General features: G+C 36.9%; 1 protein-coding gene, 1 long non-coding RNA gene and 1 other non-coding gene across 16 annotated transcripts in view; 2 read left to right on the plus strand and 1 right to left on the minus strand.

Annotated features, from left to right (window-relative positions):
• The window catches only part of SGMS2 (sphingomyelin synthase 2), a 91080-nt gene that overhangs the window by 29138 nt on the left and 37783 nt on the right, over positions 1-24159 (minus strand). The window lies entirely within an intron of this gene.
• Positions 4-22905, plus strand: LOC103884547. Of its 4 annotated transcripts, XR_004182737.1 has the most exons (4): positions 4-43; positions 1438-1598; positions 12523-13271; positions 22618-22905. It is a non-coding gene; the product is annotated as an uncharacterized LOC103884547 (long non-coding RNA). The 4 variants fall into 4 exon arrangements; XR_004182735.1 differs by lacking the exon at positions 4-43 and having other exon boundaries at positions 388-1598; XR_001902726.2 differs by lacking the exon at positions 4-43 and having other exon boundaries at positions 388-1598; positions 12523-12631.
• Positions 18843-18947, plus strand: LOC116274293. Its single transcript, XR_004182925.1, has one exon. It is a non-coding gene; the product is annotated as a U6 spliceosomal RNA (small nuclear RNA).

Raw genomic sequence — 24159 nt, forward strand, 5'->3', positions numbered from 1 at the left:
CATACTTGTCTACACAGTCCCTGTACAGGGTTCCTGACCTGTGGTAAGTAAAGAATGTCACTTTCTGACAGGCCTAGGAGCTCCAAGTTTTATCTTAGAACCTCAAGAGGAGAGAATCACCCAATTCACAGGTATTTGATGATACATATCCATGGCTGGGCTTGGTTTTTAAAAAGTCTTATCTGAGATTCCTTCTATTGATGTGGTGGCTCATACCTGTAATTTCAGTACTTTGGGAGGCCAAGGCAGGAGGTCATTTGAGCCCAGGAGTTCAAGACCGGTCTGGGCAACATGACAAAACCACATGGTTACAAAAAAATACAAAACATTAGCTGGGTGTGGTGGTGCACCTGTAGTCCCAACTACTTGGGAGGCTAAGGTTGGAGGATTGCTTGAGACTAAGAGGTTGAGGCTGCAGTGCCAGTGATCACACCACTGCATTCCAGCCTAGGTGATGGAGTGAGACCCTGTCTCCAAAAGAAAAGTTGCTGTTACCCAGTATTAGTTATGTAATGTAGCCTAGTGGTATAAACCTGCCGCTGCTATCATTTTTACTCTCTGATGAACTTTGGAATCATTTTATCAGATGATAGGAAAACTTCTATTGACATTATTAAAAGGAAATGACTCTCATTATATAATATGGCAACATCAAATCTTTACTGGGATAATACCTCAGCTTCCCATGTATGAATATAGTATAGCCTTATGCTTACTTTTATCCACAACAGCTAATTTTTATAGCTTTCTTCATATAAGTTCTGAACATTTATTTTAATTATTAAAATTTGATGCCATTTTTTCTTTGTTATGGTGGCTACATCAGTAACCAACAATCAAGTAAGTGGTTTTTTTTAGCTTTCCTAACTGGTTAATACTGATTCTATAAGGATATTGTGTTTTTAATTCATAAACAAAATCTAACTTTCCAGTGGAATATTGCATGTTTTAGTTATTTTCACATATATATTTTCTGCCTTTTAGTCATTACCTGCCTGTTTTCTTTTTATTTTCTTGGCTTCATTGGCTAGAACAATGTTAAAAATTACAGATGTAGAAGTAAAACACAGAAGTACAATGGTGTCTATGGATGTGTTTTCTTGTAATTTGACAGAAAGATTCTAAAGCTCATTTAGGAGTGCAAATGAAAGCAGCAGACTTTTCCCACTAGGTATTGCAACATCAATTGGATACTGAGTTTTACCAAATGCCATTTTGGCTTCACTCCAGATAATAATATCTTTTCCTTTTAAACATGTTTGTGATGTATTTTATTACAATCATTTTCTAATTTTAAATCTTCCTCACATTTCTGAAATAAATCAGGCTTAGTTCAAAAAAAATGTAACAAAACACTAGCAGTGTACTGGAAGGTTCAGAGTTTGCCATTTGCCTTCTAAAGGGAGATGAATCTATACAGATCTTTAATTTTTTCAGTATTTTCTAGGTTAACTTCCAGTATTTTGCAACGTAAGAGGACTCAGAAGGCTTGGCATCTGCTTTGTACTCTGGCATACTACCCTAAACAAATGAACTAATGGAACTGCCACCCACTGAGAGAGGAACTATTGTGGCTTTTTTCGCTTTCCCAGACACTGGTAGGAAAGGATAACTATAGTGTGAACCCTGAAAACCTGAAATAGATCTTAGTTAATTTAGAAAGGTTATTTTGCCAAGGTTGAGGATGCACGCCCATGACACAGCCTTGGGAGGTCTTGATGACATATGCCCAAGGTGGTCAGAGCACAGTTTGGTTTTATAAATCTTAGGGGGACATGAGACATGAATCAATATATGTAAGATGTTCGGTCTGGAAAGGTGAATCATGAATCAACATATGTGAGATGTTGGTTCGGTCTGGAAAGGTGGGACAACTCAAAGCAAGGAGGGGGCTTCCAGGTCATAGGTAGATAAGAGATAAATGGTTGCATTCTTTTGGGCTTCTGATTAGCCTCTCCAAAGCAGGCAATGAGATATGCATTTATCTCAGTAAGCAGATGTGTGAGAATGGGAGGCAGGTTTGCCCTAAGCAGTTCCCAGCTTGACTTTTCCCTCTAGCTTAGTGATTTTGGGGCCCAGAGATATTTTCCTTTCACATTTCCCCCTTTTCGTTTTTTTAAATCTTTGGGAGAAAGCATTTTAGAAGGAAAAGTCTCTGGGCTCAGGTTTCATCTTATCTCTCATGGCTAGGGTGGTTTGTTCCTAGATGGGTAGGTCTTGAGTTATTAGGAAAGCTCATTTTTAGAAGGTCATGAAGTCTTGATGTCCTATGAAAAGAATAAAGGGGAAGGAAGGGTGAAAAACAACAACAAACAAAATAATCCTGGAAAATCAATACAGATCACATTACTCTGAAGTTTATACATTAGTAGGCAGGTATGAAAGTGGCTTATGAATGTAAATAGGTTGTTATTTTCTTCTGAGGTTTAAGTTGTCTAGCTTTAGTTCACAGGTCTTCATGAAAGCACAGCTTAGTTTTCAGTGACTTCAAATTAGGAAAAATGGGGAAGAAAGAAGAAAAAATTTGAAAACATTATTTTGAAGACTTCTAGCCAAGAAAAATTAGAATTCGGTCCAAACTGTAGAAAATATTAAAAATTGAAAAACATTAGGCAAGACTAGAATCTAAAAACAGGTGTACTCTAGTTTTTGAAACACAATTTTTCTGTCTGCAGTTTCCTGTACTAAAGACAAATCATGCTAGGACTGGTCTGCTTTATTATACTTGGCCTAATTATTTGTATACAGTGCAGCAAGAATAATTATTTTTACATAGGCTTTTAAATTGGCTTTGAATAGCATTTTTATTCAGTTATCCTATTTTATGACTTTATCTTAAGGGAATTAGATGTACAAAACATATTTTTACAAGCATATTTTCAACCGTTACATATAAGGGAAAATTGGAAATAATCTAATATCCAAGAACATGGGGTTCGCTAAATGAATTATGGCTACCTTAATATTACATATAATGTATGATACCATAGTAACCGTAAAACTGCAAGACAGATATATAAATACTATATAAGAAGAAAACAGTGCTGAGGTAGGCAGATCACCTGAGGCCAGTAGTTTGAAACCAGCCTGGCCAACATGGTAAAACCCTATCTCTACTTAAAATACAAAAAATGAGCTGGGCATGTTGGCACACGCCCGTAGTCCCAGCTCCTTGGGAGGCTGAGGCATGAGAATCCCTCCAACCTGGGAGGCAGAGGTTGCAGTGAGTTTAGATTGCATCACTGCACTCCAGCCTGGGTGACAGAACAGGACTGTATCTCAAAAAGAAGTATCAAATTAAGAAGAAACTTCAATCTTAATAGAAACTGTAGAATCTCAATCATTCATATCAAAGGTTATGGTTTTACAAAATGGGAAAATGCTATGTGATCGATACTCATGGCTACAGAAAAAGGTGCAGGGAATGCAGTTCAGATCTGACGCTCACTGACGGCAGCTGCAGAGGCGACTGAGTATAGACATGGGTTCTAGTAGAAGGGCTTAGAAATGCTTTGTGTTCCAGATTTGTAAGTGTGCCTTGTGGTGTATATGAAGTGTTTAAGATATATTAAATATGTAAATATAACTAAAAAATTAAGAGATTTTTATCTATAGTTTATTATAGTTTTAATATTTAGAAGAATTTAATCTGTTCAAGATAGATGCAAAACATTGATCAAAGAAAGCATGTTCCTGCATTTATAAACTGCAATAATGAATAACAGATGTTTATACATTGAGCTTAAAGATTTAAGAAAAACTAGGTCTTGAAACAGAATTTGATTGAATTGAATATCAGTTGAAACAATCTGAGGATGAATTTCTTAACAGACACAAGAGCTTTCTTAGACCTTAAAAAAGAAAACTCTGTTGTCACTATAAAACCATTAAAAAATCAACTTGTGGAATAAAATATTCACAATATAATAGTTCTCAGCAAATCTTACTTATATGGCAGGTACTATGCTTGTGTATTATCTAAATTAATCACAATAACAACCCTAGGAAATATTGCTAGCCAGATTTTTTTTTTTAATTGAAACGAAGTGAAGAGACAACCCACAGAATGGGAGAAAATATTTGCAAACTATCCATCTGACAAGAGATTAATAACCAGAATATATAAGGAGCTCAAACAACAGGGAAAAAATCTAATAGTCTGAGTAAAAAAATAAGCAAAAGTTCCAAATAGACATTTCTCAAAAGACAGACAAATGACAAACAGGTATATGAAAAGGTGCTTAACATCACTGATCATCACAGAAATACAAATCAAAGCTACAATGAGATATCATCTCACCCCAGTTAAAATGGCTTCTATCCAAAAGATAGGCAATAACAAATGCTGGTGAGCATGTGGAGATAGGGGAATCCTTGTACACTGTTGGTGGGAATGTTAGTTAGTAAAGCCACTATGGAGAACAGTACAGAGGTTCCTCAGAAAACTAAAGATAGAACTACCATATGATCCAGCTATCCCACTGCTGGGAATATATCCAAAAGAAAGAAAATCAGCACATCAAAGAGATATCTTCACTCCCATGTTTATTGCAACATTATTCACAATAGCCAAGATTTGGAAGCAACATAAGTGTCCACTGATGGATGGATAAAGAAAATGTAGTACATATACACACTGGAGTACTATTCAGCCATAAAAAAGAATAGGATCTCATCATTTGCAACAACATGGATGGAACTGGAAGACATTATGTTAATTGAAATAAGCAAGGCACAGAAAGTCAAACTTCACATGTTCTCACTCATTTGTGGAATCTAAAAATTAAAACAATTGAACTTATGGTGACAGAGGTAGAAAGATGGTTACCAGAGGCTGGGAAGGGTAGTGGTGGGTGGTGGGGCAGGCGAAGTGGAGATGGTTAATGGATAAAAAAATATAGTTAGATAGAATGAGTAAGTTCTGGTAATGAGTAAGGGTGACTACAGTCAATAATAATTTATGTATTCAGTACATTTAAAAATAACTAAAATTATAACTGAAATGTTTATAACAAAGTGATGAATGCTTGAGGTGATGGATACCCCATTTACCCTGATTTGATTATTACACACTATATGCCTGTATCAGAATATCTCATGTACCCCATAAATATATACACCCACATTGTACCCATAAAAATAAAAAAAATAAAAATAAATTAAGATGATGTACGTTGCCCAAGGTCAGAGAGGAAGTAGCAGAGCCTAGATTTAACCAGGAATCTGACCTCAGGAGCCTCTGTTCCTAAATGGTATACCACTGCCTCTAGTACCATTCCATATGAAAAGGTCAACAATAGCATCAGTGAAAAAGATTAAGAGACAATCAATTATGAACTTGGTTTTTATTTTCATTTCTTAAATTTCAACTTTTATTTTAGATCGGGGGTACAGGTTTGTTACCTGGCTATATTGCATGGTGCTGAGGTTTTCTAGATTACAGTACAGGCAATTCTTCAGTCTTTATAATTTTGTAAAGATCAATATAGACTTAGAAAAAAATTAACTTATAATTCACTATTATTGTAGGGTAAAAAGAAAAGGAACCTGTTAAAAATTTCCCTATCACCCATATCTGCCATTTAATTATAGTTAATATTACTAATAAGCCACCATATTAAATCTGTAATACAGTTAGGTATATAATTTTATGTTAACAGCATCCAGTTTAGCTAAGAAATCTCATGCCCATAAAGTTTTTCCTAAACACTAAGACATTTTACCTTTTTCTTTTCATCTTTTTTGTTTGTTTGTTTGTTTTTTGAGACAGAGTCACGCTATGTCACCCAGGCTGGAGTGCAGTGGTACAATCTTGGCTCATTGTAACCTCAGCCTCCCAGGTTCAAGCGATCCTCGTGCCTCAGCCTCCGTGTAGCTGGGAATACAGGCACGCCATCATGCTCAGCTAACTTTTGTATTTTTAGCAGAGACGGGGTTTTGCCTTGTTGGCCAGGTTGGTCTCGAACTTCTGGCCTCAAGTAATCCATCCATCTCAGCCTCCTAAAGTGCTGTGATTACAGGTGTGGGCCATTGCACCCAGCCAGCTTTTTCTTATTAACAGTATTTGAGACTAACTTGTTTGTAAAATTCTTTCCAGCCAAAATGGGGAGGTACCAATACGCTTACGGATGTGAGCGTGCTTTGTGAGTGATGGGATTCTATTTCAGAAGTGCCCACAAAATTTGTTAAGTATTTTTACTAACAAGTTCTTGAAAACTGACAGAAGATTCACTGCTTACCAAAAAATTATCATGTATTTCTGAAATACTTTCACAACAAAAGTCACATTGAAAAGAGTCCTTGTCAGATCATTACAAGTTTTTATACTGCCACTAAGTCCTACATCTTTTTTAGTGTGGTAAGATTTTTAATTTGGGAAATGGGAAAGCTTGATGGTATCTTGATGACACTTTCTTCTGAGAATGGCTTGGTAAAAAAAAATAATAATAATAAGGAAAAAGATATAATTGAAAAATTAGCTACACACAGTAACTGTACTTCTGAACTTTACGGGAGATACGCTTGGGTAGAGGGCAGATATTTTTATTTCTGGTACTTATTTTCCATCCCATATTCAGGTAGATTGGACTACTTTGGTTCTACACCCAGTTTTCATAAGAAGAGAAAGATACAGCCTAACAAACAGAGATAGAAAGTAATTAGTGGTTATTTGAGAATGCAGGTGGGAATGGCAGTGACTGCAAGTGGGCTGGAAGTTTCTTTTTGGGTGACAGAAATGTTCTAAAATTAGTAATGATGGTTGCATAATTCTGTAAATTTATTAAAAATCATTTCATTTTACCCTTAAAACAATTTAACTTTATGATACTGAGTTATCACTCAAGTAAGCTGTTAAAAAAGGTATAGCCCACCAGGTGCGATGGCTCACGCCTATAATCCCAGCACTTTGGGCGGCTGAGGCAGGTGGATCACTCGAGCCCAGGAGTTCGAGACCAGCCTGGGCAACATGCCAAAACCCCGTCTCTCCTAAAAATACAAAAATTAGCCAGGTGTGGTGGGGTGCACCTGTAATCCCAGATACTCAGGAGGCTGAGGCACAAGAATCGCTTGAACCTGGGAGGCAGAGGTTGCAGTGAGATGAGATGGTGCCACTGCACTCCAGCCTGGGCAACAGAGTGAGACTTGGTCTCAGAAGAAAAAAAAAAAAAATAGCCCATCAAGATAAATTATTTCTAAAGAACTAGAAAACCAAGGAACATCCTACACCCTCTTATTAACTTCTGGGCTCACTCATCCCTTTAAAGTGTTGTACTTACCAGCTAAACACTACTTTTACAGTGACTCTGAAATAATACACATTTCCAAGTTTTCTACAGACAAGATCAAGAACTATCTAATGAAAAGCAAACTATTTAACAAAATTTGTGTAAACTGTGCTCTAAAAATAAACTTGTAACTAAACAACATGAAATGACAAAAAAGATGGATTTTCTAGCAAAATTCATGAAAATTTATGATGAGTTAGATTAAAAGGGGGAAAAATGGTCTATATCTCTCACACACACAAAAATGGCTAGGTAGACCATTTAATACTTGTTGAAAGGAATACAGTACTTACCCACAGCAAATATTAGCTGTACAAATTTGAAAACAACAAACTGTAGAGCTGAGAGTATCTCACAAGCAGGGATGATCTGCAGTCCACAGTGTAGCATACAGAGATGGTGGACGACTGCTCACTTTATCAACTGTTTCTGCCTTAATGACGCTGATATAATAAAGTACCTTCAATACAACTGGAAGTTCCACAGGATATTTTAAAATTTGGCTTCTTTTTGTGGACATTTCCCAGCTGTGAGGCTTTCTATTGGTGACTGGAAAATTTGATGATTAACTCTGATTCTTAGCATATTTTGGAAAAACAGAAATCGCAGCCCTGGGATTGTGAAGCTAAAGCTCTCCAGAAGGAGAAGAATCTTAAAAGAAGATGGAGTCACATGGGAAGTCGCTTTAATAATCCATGGTACAATAGGGAACATGCAGTAAGGTGAATGAATGGATAAATGAAAAAATAAAGGAGTGAATAGATAAATAGGTAGGGAGGTAGATTATTTAGATAGGTAGGTATGTTAATGGAAAGATAGAAAGGGTTACCCAAACCCTGAAGATAGAAGAAGACTATAAAACAAGGTCAAAGACTAGGGAATATTTAAAATAATTCTTCACATTTCCATTCAAATTTACCCTAAATGAGAGGTTCTCAAAGTTAAGGTGTGAGAATTGGGGAGCATATCATGCATTGGAGCTTCTCCCAAATGATGGTTTATGCTTGCTTTCCCCAGCTCCATTCTTGACAAATCTAGAGTTTCAGTAGGGTGGGGAAGAGGGGACTCCCTAAATAGTGTCTTCCTTCTTGACGTAGACGTTTTCAGTGTTTAGTACAAAGAGCAAGGCTGAGGCCAGGCACGGTGGCTCACGCCTGTAATCCCAGCACTTTGGGAGGCCAAGGTGGATGGATCATGAAGTCAGGATATCCAGACCATCCTGGCCAACATGGTGAAACCCCGTCTCTACTAAAAATAAAAAAATTAGCCAGGCATGGTGGTGTGCACCTGTAGTCCCAGCTACTTAGGAGGCTGAGGCAGGAGAAACACTTAAACCCAGGAGGTGGAGGTTGCAGTGAGCCGAGATCGCACCACTGCACTCCAGCCTGGGCGAGTGAGTGAGACTGTGTCTCAAAAAAAAAAAAAAAAAAAAAAAAAAAGAAAGAAAGAGTGAGGAGGAAATTTGCGACTTTCCACCCCTTTCTGGACTTACTGCTAGTGAAATATGACATCCAGAATAAGCTGGGTTGAAGGCTTATCTTTGTGTTAAAATGTTTATCTACTTAGCAGATGAACAAAAGAAGTCCCTATAATATAAACAGACATTTGCACTTTCAATAACCTAAATTATCATTTTACTAATTCACAAAAGAACTTTACAGGATAGATATGTGGTCACTAGAATCATTTCATACAAGATAGACACGTGGTCACGAGAATCATTTCATACAACTTGCATTACCTGTTCCATGTTTAATGGTCAAACAAAAGCAGTCAGCTCTTGTTTAGGCCAAACACCCTGGGAGCTTTATCAGTAAGGTTAACTATAACAGCCTAACTGAACAACAGTGATAATTATCTGCTTCTACATTCCTAGCTTTCATTATCTACTCCAAAGATTTATATACCTAGAAACTGATTCTCTTAGGTTTTAATACCTTAGGGTTTAATTTACTCTGTAATAGGAGGCTGCATAGATTACCTATTGAAGTGAGAGGTGTTGAAAACCTTAAAAAAATCCCATTTAGTCATTTTTGTTTTGCTTTGTTTAGAGAGGGTGTCTTTCTGACATCCAGGCTGCAGTAAACTCCTAGGCTCAAGGGATCCTCCTGCCACAGCCTCCCGAGTAGCTAGGACTGCAGGTGCACACCACCATGCCAGCTAATTTTTTAAATAATACTTTGTAGAAATATGGTCTTGTTATGTTGCCCAGGCTGGTCTCATACTCCTAGCCTCAAGTGATTCTCCCCCCTCAGCCTCCTAAAATGCTGGGATTATGGGTGTGAGCCACCACAACCAGTCCCATTTAATAGTTTTAAAATAAGATATTTAAGACTGATATTGGAGTTAATATTCTCTCCTAAGAATAATGGCTAGTCTAGGGAAGAAAGAAAAGCAAATCCTGAGTCTAATAGTTTAACATTATATTCCCGTAAACCACATAACACTCTCTAAATGAAACTAGAGATCTCCTTCTAAGTAAATAGATCACAGTCAAAGTCAACAGTATATCATCCTTGTCAACAACAAAAAATTTCCTAGATTTGAAAGAATAATCTTGTTGCAGAAAAGTCAGGATAAAAAATGAAATAAAGAAAAAGAATAGTTCCCTTAAAATAACTTTATAATTCTCTATTTTAATACAGCTCTTGTATTCCATGACCTTCAGATTATTTCAGAAATCCACATATTGATTGCTGCCTCTACCACATGGAGACCAGTGTATATATTTCATACTATTTCAAAAAAAAAAAGTTGCAAAGCCTAATAAAAACAGGCCACTGAAATGGGTATTTAAAAATGACTTCTTGAAACATTGCTTGCTGTTTACTAATGCAATGGAAGAGATATTACCACTCTGTTTTGAGATTTAAGCAAAGTTACCTTTAAGCAAAAATCTATAGAAATGAGTTAGATAATCCTGCTCTGTATGGAGATAAAGGCAGAGACTTGAGGAGAAACATTTAACCAGGTGCTGTGGCCAGTACATTTGGTGTTTACAGCGGATGGCACGTGCCTAAGAACAGGAAGTTTACTCAATCCCTGTGCTGCTGCAGAAATGGCACCTAGATATACTTCAATATCATTTCCTTATAGGAGTCTAACATCTAGAATTAGACGCTGTTATTTATTTAAAATATAATGGGTTACTGGTTATCACATTTGTGCTTTGTGCTCTGTGCTAACAAAATGAGTTCAAGAAATAGCTTAATACAGCCTGAGAGGTTTAGGGGCACATTTCCTAGAAGCAGGAATTGGGCACTGAAAAATTATTAAGGAGAAGGTTGGTTCTAGAATCTGTACCTTGAGCAGTTTAGTTCCATCACTTCTGCAATTTACCAAGTCTTAGTATAGGGTATTGTGGAGTGGGGACCATGAGGGCTAGAAAGCTCCTAGTGTCCTGAAGTCCTATGCTTCAGTCCACCTGGGTTCTTCAAGATAGAGCAGGGTCTTCATTAAAAGGAAAGGAAAAAAGAGAAAGGGAGACAACACAGAAGACCTAGAAAGGACTGTAAACCCTCCATTTTTCATTCTCTTATGCCAACCACAAAAATGTTCCACAAATGAAGTAATAAACAATGTAGACCATTCACATACAGTCTATACTATTTTCTGCTTCCATTTAAAAATGCAACGCTATTTTCTTTGTTAACTTTTAAGTGCAGGGATACAGGTGCAGGTTTGTTGCACAGGTCAATGCGTGTCATAGGGGTTTGTTGTACAGATTATTTAATCCCCCAGGTATTAAGCCCAGCATCCATCAGCTATTCTTCCTGATACTCTCCCTCCTCCCACCTTCACCCTTCGGTGGGTGGGCAGCAGTATATTTTGTTTCCCTCTATGTGTCCATGTGTTCTCATTATTTAGCTCCCACTTATAAGTAAGAGCACGTGGTATTTGGTTTTCTGTTCCTGCATTAGTTTGCTAAGGATAATGGCCTCCAGCTCCATCCATGTCCCTGCACAGGACATGATCTCATTCTTTTTAATGGCTGCATAGTATTCCATGGTGTATATGTACCACATTTTCTTTATCCAGTCTATCATCAATGGCCATTTAGGTTACTCCATGTCTTTGCTATTGTGAATAGGGCTGCAATGAACAGACATGTGCGTCTGTCTTTATAACAGAACGATTTATGCAGCGCTGTTTTTCCAGAGTTGCTTTTGCATGAGTGACTAAATAAGCCACTGCTTTCTAGTGTTTTGAAATTATAAAAAGGTATACCTTCTCTAAAGCTATTAAGGTTGTTGTAATAGGCTGTAGGTTCTCCTAGAATTTAAACCGTTATGTTGCTTTTAAATAAATAATTGTCTCTCAAAAGCACTTATTTGACCAGTGCTTCCAATCGTAGGCTTCAGAGATTGGTTTCTGCAAATAACCTAATAATGATGATTTATGTTATTCAAATTTGGCTCTAGGAAGAGGGACCCAGATATCTCAACCCAACCCAACACTTCATTGAAGACATGAGGTAGAGACACAAAGAGAATAACCTTAGAGATGAAATGTACCTAAAAGATTAAAATCGTTAATCTAACAGAATGCCATTTAAACAATGTTAAGGGATGCAAGTGACAATGATATTGATACTTAAAATATACCTATATTTATCTATTGAATTTTCATTTATTCTAATAAATCAAGGAAATGAAGAAACTGCCATAAAATGTAAATTTCCACAATTTTCACTAGAAAGTTTGTATACTTAAAAAAATCACTTGGAAATAAATTTGGTTTATTCATCATAGTACTTAAGTACTGTTTTAGATAATATTAGTGGCTTAGTATATGGATATTCAGAATGGCTACCAATAGACATAGTCTCCTAGGGAAAAATACGGTTCTTTAGAACTAAATCCCTATGTTGTTAGCTCTAGAGCAAGTAAACTAATCCAGTAACCTTCAGGGAATGACGCATTTCTCTCTTAAAACAGGCAGAACAGCTCACTCAAGACTTTCATTTCCATTTGTGACCAACTGTGCTGGTTCACAAAGTTGCAAAGCAAAGTTTCTAATAAACAAATGTGTCTTTTGTTGCCTACTCTACTGAAGTAATGCCCCCTGTACAGAGCTTGAACATTCCTCACAAAGCTTTGGTGGCTGTTGGCACAATAATGATCGTGGAGTGTCTATTTGTACACCATTAATTATGCTGTGATCCCTAGTGAACTGCCTGTTTTTCTTTTGCAAAAACCTAGAACACGGTATACAGCTTATTTTGTGTTTCTTTTAGATATATTATAATACAAGAAATTTAGTTCCAACATATCCAAGCTGTCCCTTGAGAAGGTGATCAGAAGAGAGAAATGAGTTTGGAAAAGAAAATGAATAGGTGAACAAAAGTAAGAGTTTCTGCAATAAAGCCTTAAAAGAGAATAAAAATGTGGAAAAGTGAAGGTAGACACTGGAGCTGCATTTAAATAGTTCTTAGGAGCCCAAAGTAAGACATGTTCTGTAAAAGTAAAACTTACAGGGGGATCAACCCTTGTCATTAAAATCCTGAGTATCTGGATGAAAAACCAAACTGTGGTGGGAACTGTGGGCAGGTGCTTTTACACAGCAACGTGATATTAAAATTCTACAGACTGAACTGAAATATTTCTACTGTGGCAATCGTAAATCATATACAAAACCACAATTAAAACTAATTTAACATGTGAAAAAGTCAGATACTCTATCAGGAACAGTTCATTATTATAGGTAAATAAACACAGCATAAGTATATAATTTCAGATTAATAATATATACAATATAATTATGATTATTTATATAATCAAGGCTTTCATTTGGGGCCTTGATGCTCATCTTTGCACACTGTCAGTTTTTCATTTTCATATTCTTTTCATATCCCTCGTATATATATGAAGGCAAATGATTTCAGGAATCTAAACCCTGAGAAAACATGGGGAACAGAGAATAACTTTTGCTGTGATATCTACTTCTGCAGTGAGTAGAGAAACAGAAATAGAATATAAATCTGAGGTGAGCCAGAACTCATTTCTTTACTTCCTATTTGAAGCTGATTTCCCCTACACCTTCTCTGACAAATCACAGGCCAAAGAGTTCCTGTGACTAAATATCTCCCAATTACCAATAATATAGAACTTCCTACAGAATGTCTCCCTGACAAATTAGCACACAAGCTTCTACCCTATTCTAATTCATGGATAAGGAACACTGGAAAGTTATTTTGAAACAAATCCCATTAAAATGTAATTTAAGCTATAATCAGAAAGGAGCATCAAAACTGCACTGAATTGCTGGTAGAATCATAAATTGGTACCATTCTTTTGAGAATATCTTTGTAAATATGTGATGAGCTTTAGAAATGCTTTTATCTTTTGACACAGTAATTCTACTACTGTTCAGATTTTGAAATTGCGGATAAGTGATTCTGGATCTGTAAGACTAAAAAACCAGAACCACACTGTCCATCAAAATGGGACTAGTTGCATTATAAATAAATGTATATGATAGAAATAAAATTGTGTTATATAAATTACATGGTTACTGGAAGGGTGATACTACATGGAACATTTACTTCACTTTTTATCTTTTTTTTTTTGCTTTGAAAAAATAAGCAGCATGTTTTAATTTTGCTGCCTAAAAAGACAAAGGTTGTTCTTATTTTTTAAGAGAAGGGGTCTCACTCTGTCACCAAGGCTGGAGCGCAGTGGCACAATCATAGCTTACTGCAGCCTGTAACTCCTGGGCTCAAGCAATCCTCTTGCCTTGGCCTCCTGAGTAGCTGGTACTACAGGGTGCACAATACTATGCTTGGCTAAAATAATTATTCATTCAATAATATTTAGTGAGTGCCAACTATGTACTAGTCACTGTTCTAGGGATACAACAGTTTTAAAACAGTCACTTCCCTCATGGAGCTTGAATTCTGCTAATGTAAGACAACAGTAATTAAAGATTAAAAGTGCTACAAAGACAAAGCAGGATGGGACATTAAAGTAACAGGGTGACTATTCAAGTTAGGCTCACCAGACTTATGAGAAACACTCAATTTAAAATTTTAAATGAAAAACCATTGTCAGAAAAAAAAATCAGTGCACCATCAAGTCAAAAGAACATCAGGAACATCAATGTTCCAACCTACTGAGATCCAATTACAGTAAATGCCCTCTAGAAACCTGTACTAATATAACTTTCTAAAACTAAAAAGATTCCTCTGAAAATGCTCCCATACTTACTCAATTATGGATTTTTACGTTTGAGTTCTTTTCCATTTATAATAGATCAAAATAGCATGTGTATAGTATTCTAATTACACTAGTCATAATGGACTTTTATTTAATTGATCATCCCAGTGCTGTTTTTTTAAGTAAGTGTTTAATGCATATTAGGCTTTTTAAAAAAGGCTAAAGATGCAATATTATAAGCAGAGGAAGAATAAAAACAAAAGCATTATGTGGAGACATAAAAGTTAAAGCTATCAAATATCTAACAAGAATTCAGAATTTGACCTTCAGTGCAGACATTTTTCAATTTTATCTAAAGTAAATGGGATAGAAGCTACAGGTATAGAAAACTTTTAAAACTGTACCCTGGGTTGAATGAAAAACAGTGACCAAACTCAAGATATCAGTACTTGCCGGTTAAATATGTAGCAATTGTTAATACTATTGCTGATAGCCTAGAAGGTAAAGTAAATAAACAGACAGCCAACAAAGACAGAATTATTTATGTCCTCCTGTTCTGTGCAGAATTGGGTCCTAAGTGCTAAGGAAGGCAGCAGAAGAGAAGCTGGCTCCTGTCCTCAAGGCATTTTTGATTAGTAACTGCTTTTTCCCCCCTTCCCAAGCAGAAGTCACTTAAAAAGAACAATGAGAGATAAAAACTTTTACAGATTAGAAAACAGCCTGAAATAACATTTGAAGTTTAGTAAAACCATATGCCAGGTAGATGTAAAAGTGAAAAGAAAATCAAATGATGGAAATAAAATGGGAAAAAGACTGGTTATACATAACAGGAATTTTTAAAACGTCTAGAGTATATAAAAACTGAAAATAAATGCAAAAAATTAGCCGGGTATGGCGGCGGGCGCCTGTAGTCCCAGCTACTTGGGAGGCTGAGGCAGGAGAATGGCGTGAACCCAGGAGGTGGAGCTTGCAGTGAGTCGAGATTGCGCCACTGCACTCCAGCCTGGGCGACTGAGCGAGACTCGTCTCAAAAAAACAAAACAAAACAAAACAAAACAAAAAACAAAAACCAAACCTGAAAATAAAATCAGAAAGAAGTAAAACAGTCTCTCTGTTAATAGCCTTTTAAAATGCCAAGCTCCACCTATCAGCAGTGAATAGAAAATCAGCCAAGTAGTTATCCTATTTGGTTTGGCACTGGTCTATCAATGGGAGTGAACTATGATCAAAACTGTTTTCTAAAGGGTGAAATGGGCTTAGAAAAACACAGGATGATTAAAATCGCTGTCTCTAAACCTGAACATAATGCCAAGAGGTAGTCAGGAAACATTACAAACTCAATGTTCAATTAGCATTAGGAAGCTAAAAGATGTAATTTTATAGTTAATCTTATTTCCATTAAATCTAATTGTCATTGATGACCCTATATAAATAAAAGTGCTTGCCTATAAATAATCACTTTAATTGCTTTTTAAAATATAAACATGCTATCAAATATTTATATTTAAAAATATCAAAGAATTATACTTCTTTGCTTCCCATGAAACAAAGAAACAGCCTAGAAAATGAGTTGTTTTTATTGTTTCTAAAATTATGTCTTACAGCATAATCTGCATCGGTAAGAATAGGACATTGGGAGCCCATTTCCAAAGCTTATACCAAACCAAACGAGACCAAAAATGACATTCTGGTTAACGTGCCTGGTTAAGATACCTTAGAGGCAATCTTAAAAATGGCAAAAGTAATTATGGGTTAATGGGGGGTATCTTTAAAGGAAAATAATGAATTCCATCTAAGAGTTCATAGCTCTAAGAACAAAGAAAAAGCAGATGCTTACAACTCATGTACCAAAACACACTTGCCATTTCCTTCCAGTCAGACACCTCCTCTTCCATTTCTTATCACAGTAAATGGTACCACCATCCAATCAGGTCTTCGGAGTAAATAAATGTTAGCTATTATCCAACTTCAAACTCCCGCCCCTGCTCACCTGAAAATCACTCCAAATCCTGTCCGTTTTAACCTCCCATCTATTTACCTCTGCTCTCTTTTCACAGACATCTCTTACTTACAGAGGACAGACGTAAGTCCAAACAAATCAACAGCCACAACAAATTTTAAATGGATTCAATCCATCCACTAAAAAGATACATACAAGATTATTTTGTAAATAAAAGGCTGATAAAGTATTAGGAATAGCAGGCATTACTAGTACTTTTACAACTAGAGTACAAAGTAAAAGTATTAAGAAAAAATAGATAATAGAGAACAGCTCACCAAGAAAATATAAAAAGATGGACATTCTTACACAAGGGAAAACTGACAGCTCCACAATCATGGTATTTAATGCAGCACTCCCTTCCTCTCTGCTTTTGTTCCTAATCTATTTCCTGCTTTACTGACCTCGTTAAAGACCTTAAACGGCTCCCTATGACCTAAAAGTCCATTGCTTATTTTGACTTAAGAAAAAATTCACAATAGAAAATCTCAAACATAATGAAAGTAGAAAATACTACAGTGAACCCCATTAGCTATAACAATTATCACAGGAAATCTTTTTTGTTTTTTAATCTGTCCTCTACTCTGTATTTTTGGAAGCAATCTCAGAGACCATGTAATTTAATCTGTAAGATAGAGATTCTTGTTTCCCCAACATGACCCTAATGCCATTTTTACACCTAACAAAATTAACACAATTTCCTTAAAAAACAAATACCTAGTCAGGTCACCTTTATCCAATTACTTATTCTCAAGACTGCTTTTTAGATGGTGGCATGTCCTTCTGACATCTACTGTTTCTTAGCATTGCTTACAAGGCTTTTCATAATCTGGCCCCTACCTTCACTTCTAGCCTCGATTTTTGAAACTAGTTTTTTCTATTCCCTAAATCCTGCACTTCCACCATATTTACTGAATTTCTGTTCATTTCACATGCAATATCCCCTCTTATCAAGCTTTATGTAAAATTTTTTTAGCGGCCTAAACTTCTTCCCAACCCCATCCACTTGCTTACACACTTGCCTCTCATGCTTCAGGTCTCAGCAGATGTCACATCCTCCAACAAACCTTTCCTGCTACAACTTCCTGGTATGTGCTACTGGACATAGAAATGAACTTTCAAATACAGCACTTGCTACCCAGTTGGGTTACAAAACCCAGTGTCCCCTCTCCCCTAAATTCCTTTTTAAAAAGAAACACCAATTTATAACATTCTGCTTCTTAAGAAACCAACCTTCCCCTCTTGGGTGGTTTGTGCCCAACACGTTCATGGTATGGCTACTATTCTTTACGTCTACCTTTTGACCTATATTCATGCACGATTATACAAATCTCTTAAAAATGGTGTTCTGTAAGTGCAAATCAGACTTGTTCAAAGGCTGCCAATAGTAAGAAAATACACAAAATTACTTGAACATAATATTCAATAATCATAAAGCTTTCACATGTGAAACATATCTGGATGTGATAAAGACAGGTACAAAAAGGATAGTGGAAAAAGAAAATCCTAACTCCAAAATAGGGCTTCAGAATCCTACAGCTACAGGAGCAGAAAAAGGCTTCATTTTATTCTGAAAATGACAGCTTTCTTTTTTTTTTGAGACAAAGTCTCACTCTGTCGCCCAGGCTGGAGTGCAGTGGCACGATCTCGGCTCACTGCAACCTCCTTCTCCCGGGTTCAAGCAATTCTTGTGCCTCAGCCTCCCGAGTAGCTAGGATTACAGGCGTCTACCATAATACCCAGCTAATTTTTGTATTTTTGGTAGAGACAGGGTCTCACCATGTTGGCCAGGCTGGTCTCAAACTCCCGACCTCAGGTGATCCACCTGCCTCGGCCTTCCAAAGTGCTGGGATTACAGGCAAGAGCCACCGCACCTGGTTGGCAGCAACTTTAAGAACAAGAATGTACTCATCAAGGGCATTATTGCTCTTCAACAGATAATGGCCTAAATACACACTTTCTTTGCAGAGGTTTTTACTGAAGTGCAATCAGAAACCTTAATTTGAAGATCAACAGTCAAAAAGAGTTTTCTAGGAAATGTTGGTTGACCACTTTGTGCAGCTTTCCTTACCTACAATAAAATCATGCAAAACTAAGTAAAAGTGAAAATGTCTCCAAGCCTTTAACAATCTAATTTATATTGCAAACCCAAGTGATTATTATATTGTGGCTTTGTTGTTATTTTAAGCTTTTATTTGGAAAAGTATTTAAAAATATACACTTTAAACAATTTCATCAACATTGTGATCATGCAAAGCTAATTGGGCTTTATCACTATTATGCTATATTCCTCTGCCAAAAATATATTTTTATTTCAGTTTAACAACACTAGATTGGAATATTTTCCAAGTGTTTAAAAATTTTGACCATGTATCCTATTAATGATTTAAATTTATATAGCCTGTGCTTGACTCGGCAGCACATATACTAAAATTGGAACGATACAGATATTAGCATGGCCCCCACACAAGGGTAATAACACAAATTTGTGAAGTGTTCCATGTAAAAAAATAAAAAATAAATTTATATAGCCTAGACTTAAGAATAAGAGCTATAGCTAACACTCATAAGTACTTACTATTGCCCAAACACTATAGTTCTAAATGCTTTGGTTATCTTATTGAATCTTCCCCACAACTCTATGAGATTAAATATTATTACCCATATTTTACAGATGAGCACAGAGATATTAAGTGAATTGCCCAAGGTCACCAGCTAGTAAGCAGTGAAACCAGCATTTGGTACTTTGGTAGCTCTGACTCGGCAGGCTGTTCTATCCCTCCTTGAGAAAAGCATCATAAATGAGCACACACCTTCAGGGTGAATTCTTACAGCAAAGAAAAGGAAATGGGATAGCACAGCCCTGCTATGTCAGAAGAACCAACATCAAACATCAGTGGATTCTCATAGCAACATCTCTCCCGCTGCTTCCTCTTGACACACAGGAAAAATGTTCCAGAATCAACTGGGAAGACTGGCATTGCATTTATAAATGTAATTCCCAGTCTGGGTCAGTATCTCCTCCAACCTTTCCAATTACGTTCATTTCAGATATAGGGGACAGAAATGCTCCAGAAAAGAACTAGACCATACTTGGAGGAGGAGAGAAGGAGTAAACCCTTCATCTGTGTTGTGAACTATGTCGAGAGCAGTATATTACAGTACAGAGAGTCTTGGGGAGACCATGTGCATATGTCTTTAGGCCTCCATCTCCTTTCAACTTGAGGAGCTCTGCTTTTCTTTCTATGTTAGAAGGGTTGCCCAAAATCTCATCTGAAATATGGGTTCCATGGCTAAAGAAGTTTAAAAACTGATAGTGCCATGACAAAGCCCTGGATCAGAAGTCAAGAGACCAGAATCTTTCTCTCAATTTGGCCACAAACAAGTCATGATTAATCCTGGGTCGGTAATTTGCAATCTTGGGTTGTAGTTTTCTCAGTGTAACACCATTACTTTACAGATTTCTATGACTCTTGGCCATATAAAAATATATCATAATATAAAAAGAAAGAAATAAAAGATATGTTAGTGACCTCACCAAAGAAAGTTTAAAAAGATAAATAAAAATCCCATGTCTCACAGAAAGAAAAGAAGTAGGGTAAGGTAATTTACTGATAAAGAATGTACTAACCATCATATGATCTAGTGCTGAGAACACCACCATGAGATTGGTCCCATCATATAAGAAATCAGTATTTCCCAAACACTTTTTTTTTTTTTTTTTTTGAGACAGAGCTTCGCTCTTGTTGCCCAGGTTGGAGTGCAATGGCTTGATCTCAGCTCACTGCAACCTCTGCTTCTCAGGTTCAAGTGATTCTCCTGCCTCAGCTTCCTGAGTAGCTAGAATTACAGGTGCATACCACCACACCCGGTTAATTTTTCTGTTTTTAGTAGAGACAGGGTTTTGCCATGTTAGCCAGGCTGGTCTCCAACTCCTAACCTCAGGTGATCCACCTGCCTCGGCCTCCCAAAGTGCTGGGATTACAGGTGTGAGCCACGATGCCCAGCCAAGAGTCTTTTTTTAACTTGGTATTTTCATTTAGCTTGATGCAGATAATTTGTGGATAACATATCTATATGAATTTACTATTAATAAATAACAAAAGTTTATTCAATAACCATGGCCCCTACAACATGCCCTTGCTAATCTCAGAAGCAAATTAAACACAGGTCAAGTGTACATTGTAACATCTTAGAATCCTAAAATCCAGGTTCTAACCTGACTCTGCCACTTGATGAGAATTAATGCAATCTCCCAGGTTCTTAGTTTCTTCTGTCCTACCCCTATCACATTCTCAACTAAGGGGCTATGCTAAATGATTGGCCATTGGCATATCATAGTTGATCTTATACTTTTATTTCTTGTGGCAATCACACAGTTAGAATAAGCCACATGAAAAGGAAAATACATTCATGGAAGAATCACCCATTAGGTTCTAGTCACTACTTAAAGCATCTGAATGGAACAAGAGGAGACTATGGGGGTGCAGGGGAGGCTTCCACCAGGACTGAAACTAATTAAATAAGATCTTAATGAAGAGAGCACCTGATTCAAGTTTATTAGAGAAGAAATAAGGCATTAAAGAGAATGAAAATAATTTTATAAAGTTGTAGGTAAAGGTCATATTCCCTAGAACAAGAGACGTTAATTAGAAGGTAAACAATGGAAAAGTTATTGGGCAAGCTCAGAGGCCAACAGGAAAGAATAGAAAAAAGTATTATGCTTTATAATGCTAACTGACCATTATACAGATGCAGATTCAAAATTAGGAAATAATATAATACCAATTAGTATAAACTGGTTAGTATTTATAAATAGTTGGTGCTTTAAAAGGCCTTTTCCAAAATACCTAAAATTGAAATATAATAGTATCCCAAGTAATCTGAAATTGCATATTTTGATTTAAAGTTGGACTATAAATTCCATTAGCATTCATGTTTAAAGGTAGACAATTTACAGTATTAAGCTAGATGAGACCTCTATTGTAACAGATTAGCAATCCCAGATTGTATATTTTGTTCTGGGTTGCAGACTATTCCAGTTTTAACATCATACATGACATACACTCCTAAGCCAGATAGCTTTGAGAAAGCAGCTGATTATGTCTTAGAATTTTGTTAATTAAAACTATAAATTCCTATCTCAAATGCTTTTTGGAACAAACAAATGTAAACAACATGAATTCTATCGAAGCTTTTTTATTTGAATCACTTGAGACATTATTTATGGCTGCTTTTGAAAATGTTATGTTTGTTCAGTGATATTTTACAAATAATGTTAATACAGTTTTCCACCAAGTAACATAAAGATATCTGATGAAAGATGGAGAATCTAAATTCATGTAAATTGTAATAAAATAGAAACACCTCTGGGCTCTTTATAAAATAAACCAAACTTAAATGCATTTTCCCCAAACCAACACACACTTACAGAAAGTTATTCAAGGCATAAGACTGCATATAAAACAGGGATTCTACCTTCAACATTAAATTCAGTGAAGCACTTTATATATTGTGACTTCAAGGAAAGCTGGGAAATGTTACAGTTCAACGGGCTTTCTCCTTTACTTTTTATAGAGATTGAAAAGTTAACCTTAAGTCACGAGGCCATTATGTTGGCAATAAATAAATCATTATATCATGTTATACACCTTATTATATACAATTTTTGTCAATTAAAAACACATATTTTAGGCCGGGCGCGGTTGATCAAGCCTGTAATCCCAGCGTTTTGGGAGGCTGAGATGGGCGGATCACAAGGTCAGGAGATCGAGACCATCCTGGCTAATATGGTGAAACCCCGTCTCTACTAAAAAATACAAAAAACTAGCCAGGTGTGGTGGCAGGTGCCTATAGTCCCAGCTACTCGGCAGGCTGAGGCAGGAGAATGGCATAAACCGGGAGGCGGAGCTTGCAATGAGCTGAGATCCGGCCACTCGGCCACTGCACTCCAGCCTGGGCAACAGAGCGAGACTCCATCTCCAAAACAAAACAAAACAAAACAAAACACAAAACACATATTTTAAAAGAAATCATTATGGCTATTGAATAAAACGTCATGTACTTATGTTGTACAACTGACCAGAGTTTCTACCTAATTCAAATTAACTATTATGACTGGCTTTTCAGGCAACCCTGAGAGTCACTCCCCAATCCTTTTCATCCCTTTGACTTTCAGGTCAACTACTCCCTTGGGAAACACCACCATCTCTCAGTCAGCAAAGACAGAACCAGAGAGAGAGACTGCAAGTTCAGGAAGAAAGGTTCCAACTACTTTTACTCTCTGTTGCATCTCCTAATGTCATCACTTTCTCAGAGCAGGGTTTAGTCACTACTACAAAACACTGCTCAGGAACTGCAGAGCCACTAGCCTGGCATGTGGTGACACATTCCCAACACAATTCTCTAACGTTCTGATTTCCTTTCCAAAAATAAATTCAAGCAAAATTAGAACTCTTAAAGATCAGATTGAGATTGAATGTCATTGGTTTTCTCCCCATACCTATGATCCTACACATCTCTTCAGCCCAGCACAGGGTTTTAAAGCTCACTGCTTACACAGGGCTATCTCCTCTGCTGGTTATGAGCTGCAAGGACAGAGTCCATGTCCTGTTTGTGTTGGTGTTCCTGGCCACTAGCCAAGAACTTGCAGCCCAGCCCTAGAATAGCAGCTGAATGAATGTGGCAGCCCACACACTCAAAGACACCAGAATTATCTTACCCTTTCCCAGAGAGCTTCAGGTACCTTTCTTTTCCTAAATGAGTCACTAATGTGTCTGTATAATTATGGTTTCCATATGTGACGCAGAGCCCCAAAATTTCATCTTACTGTGGTTTACTTTCTGTGATTGCATTTTTATTATAAAATATCTTATATAAAAAGGGGGATATAATGGAAGGGAAAAACAGTAAAGCAAAAACCCATATCTAGCTTCAGAGCATTACATATCCACTGGAAACCCTAAAGCAATGCTCCATGAGCGCACAGCCTTTCCACTGCATAGCCCTGAGGTCATTTTTTGATACATAATTCTCAAACTATGTAGTGCTGAAAGACCTTGAAGAGATTCCTTAAATGATTTATGGTTAAAATTTCTATGATTGCAGTCCTGGAAATCATAAAAGAATAAATATATCCTTGGAAAAGACCTCACTTCTCTTTTTCTTCATTTCTTCACAATTCAGCCCCCACCTCTCAAGGAGCTATGTAAAGCATGGCGGGCAAGCTAATGCATCCCCAGAGTTTATGACAGATACTAGTTCTAGTGTTTCCCAAATACTAACACTAATACACACAACTACTGTATGGGGTACAATCGCCCCTATCTGAGGTATGAGAAGTTAGAAATCTAACAAGTGACAGAGGTAGGATTTGAACGCATCTGAGTCCAGGCTCCTGGGTAACTATGCTATGTTGTGATTTTCTGGGATCTTGGGCTATTTTTACAATTAGAGATGTGACCTAAGGGCAATGGATTTCCATCCTGGTGAGTTCTTTTGGGGAGAGACTGCACTTCTCCCAGCCCTGTCCCCAACCCTTCCTCCTCATAGTTACCACGTAGGAGCAAGCAAACTATCCATGTTTGCCCAGTAAGGTGGCATTCTTTCAAACATTAGCTGGCCCCCCCTTATAACACACAGGCTAGAAGCTCTAGGTCACTTGACCTCAGAGCACGTGCAAATGTTTATCAGGCTACCCAGTGACTTATAGAGGAGGCAT

Source organism: Papio anubis, chromosome 3, assembly GCF_008728515.1.
Source record: "Papio anubis isolate 15944 chromosome 3, Panubis1.0, whole genome shotgun sequence".
NCBI lineage: Eukaryota > Metazoa > Chordata > Mammalia > Primates > Cercopithecidae > Papio > Papio anubis.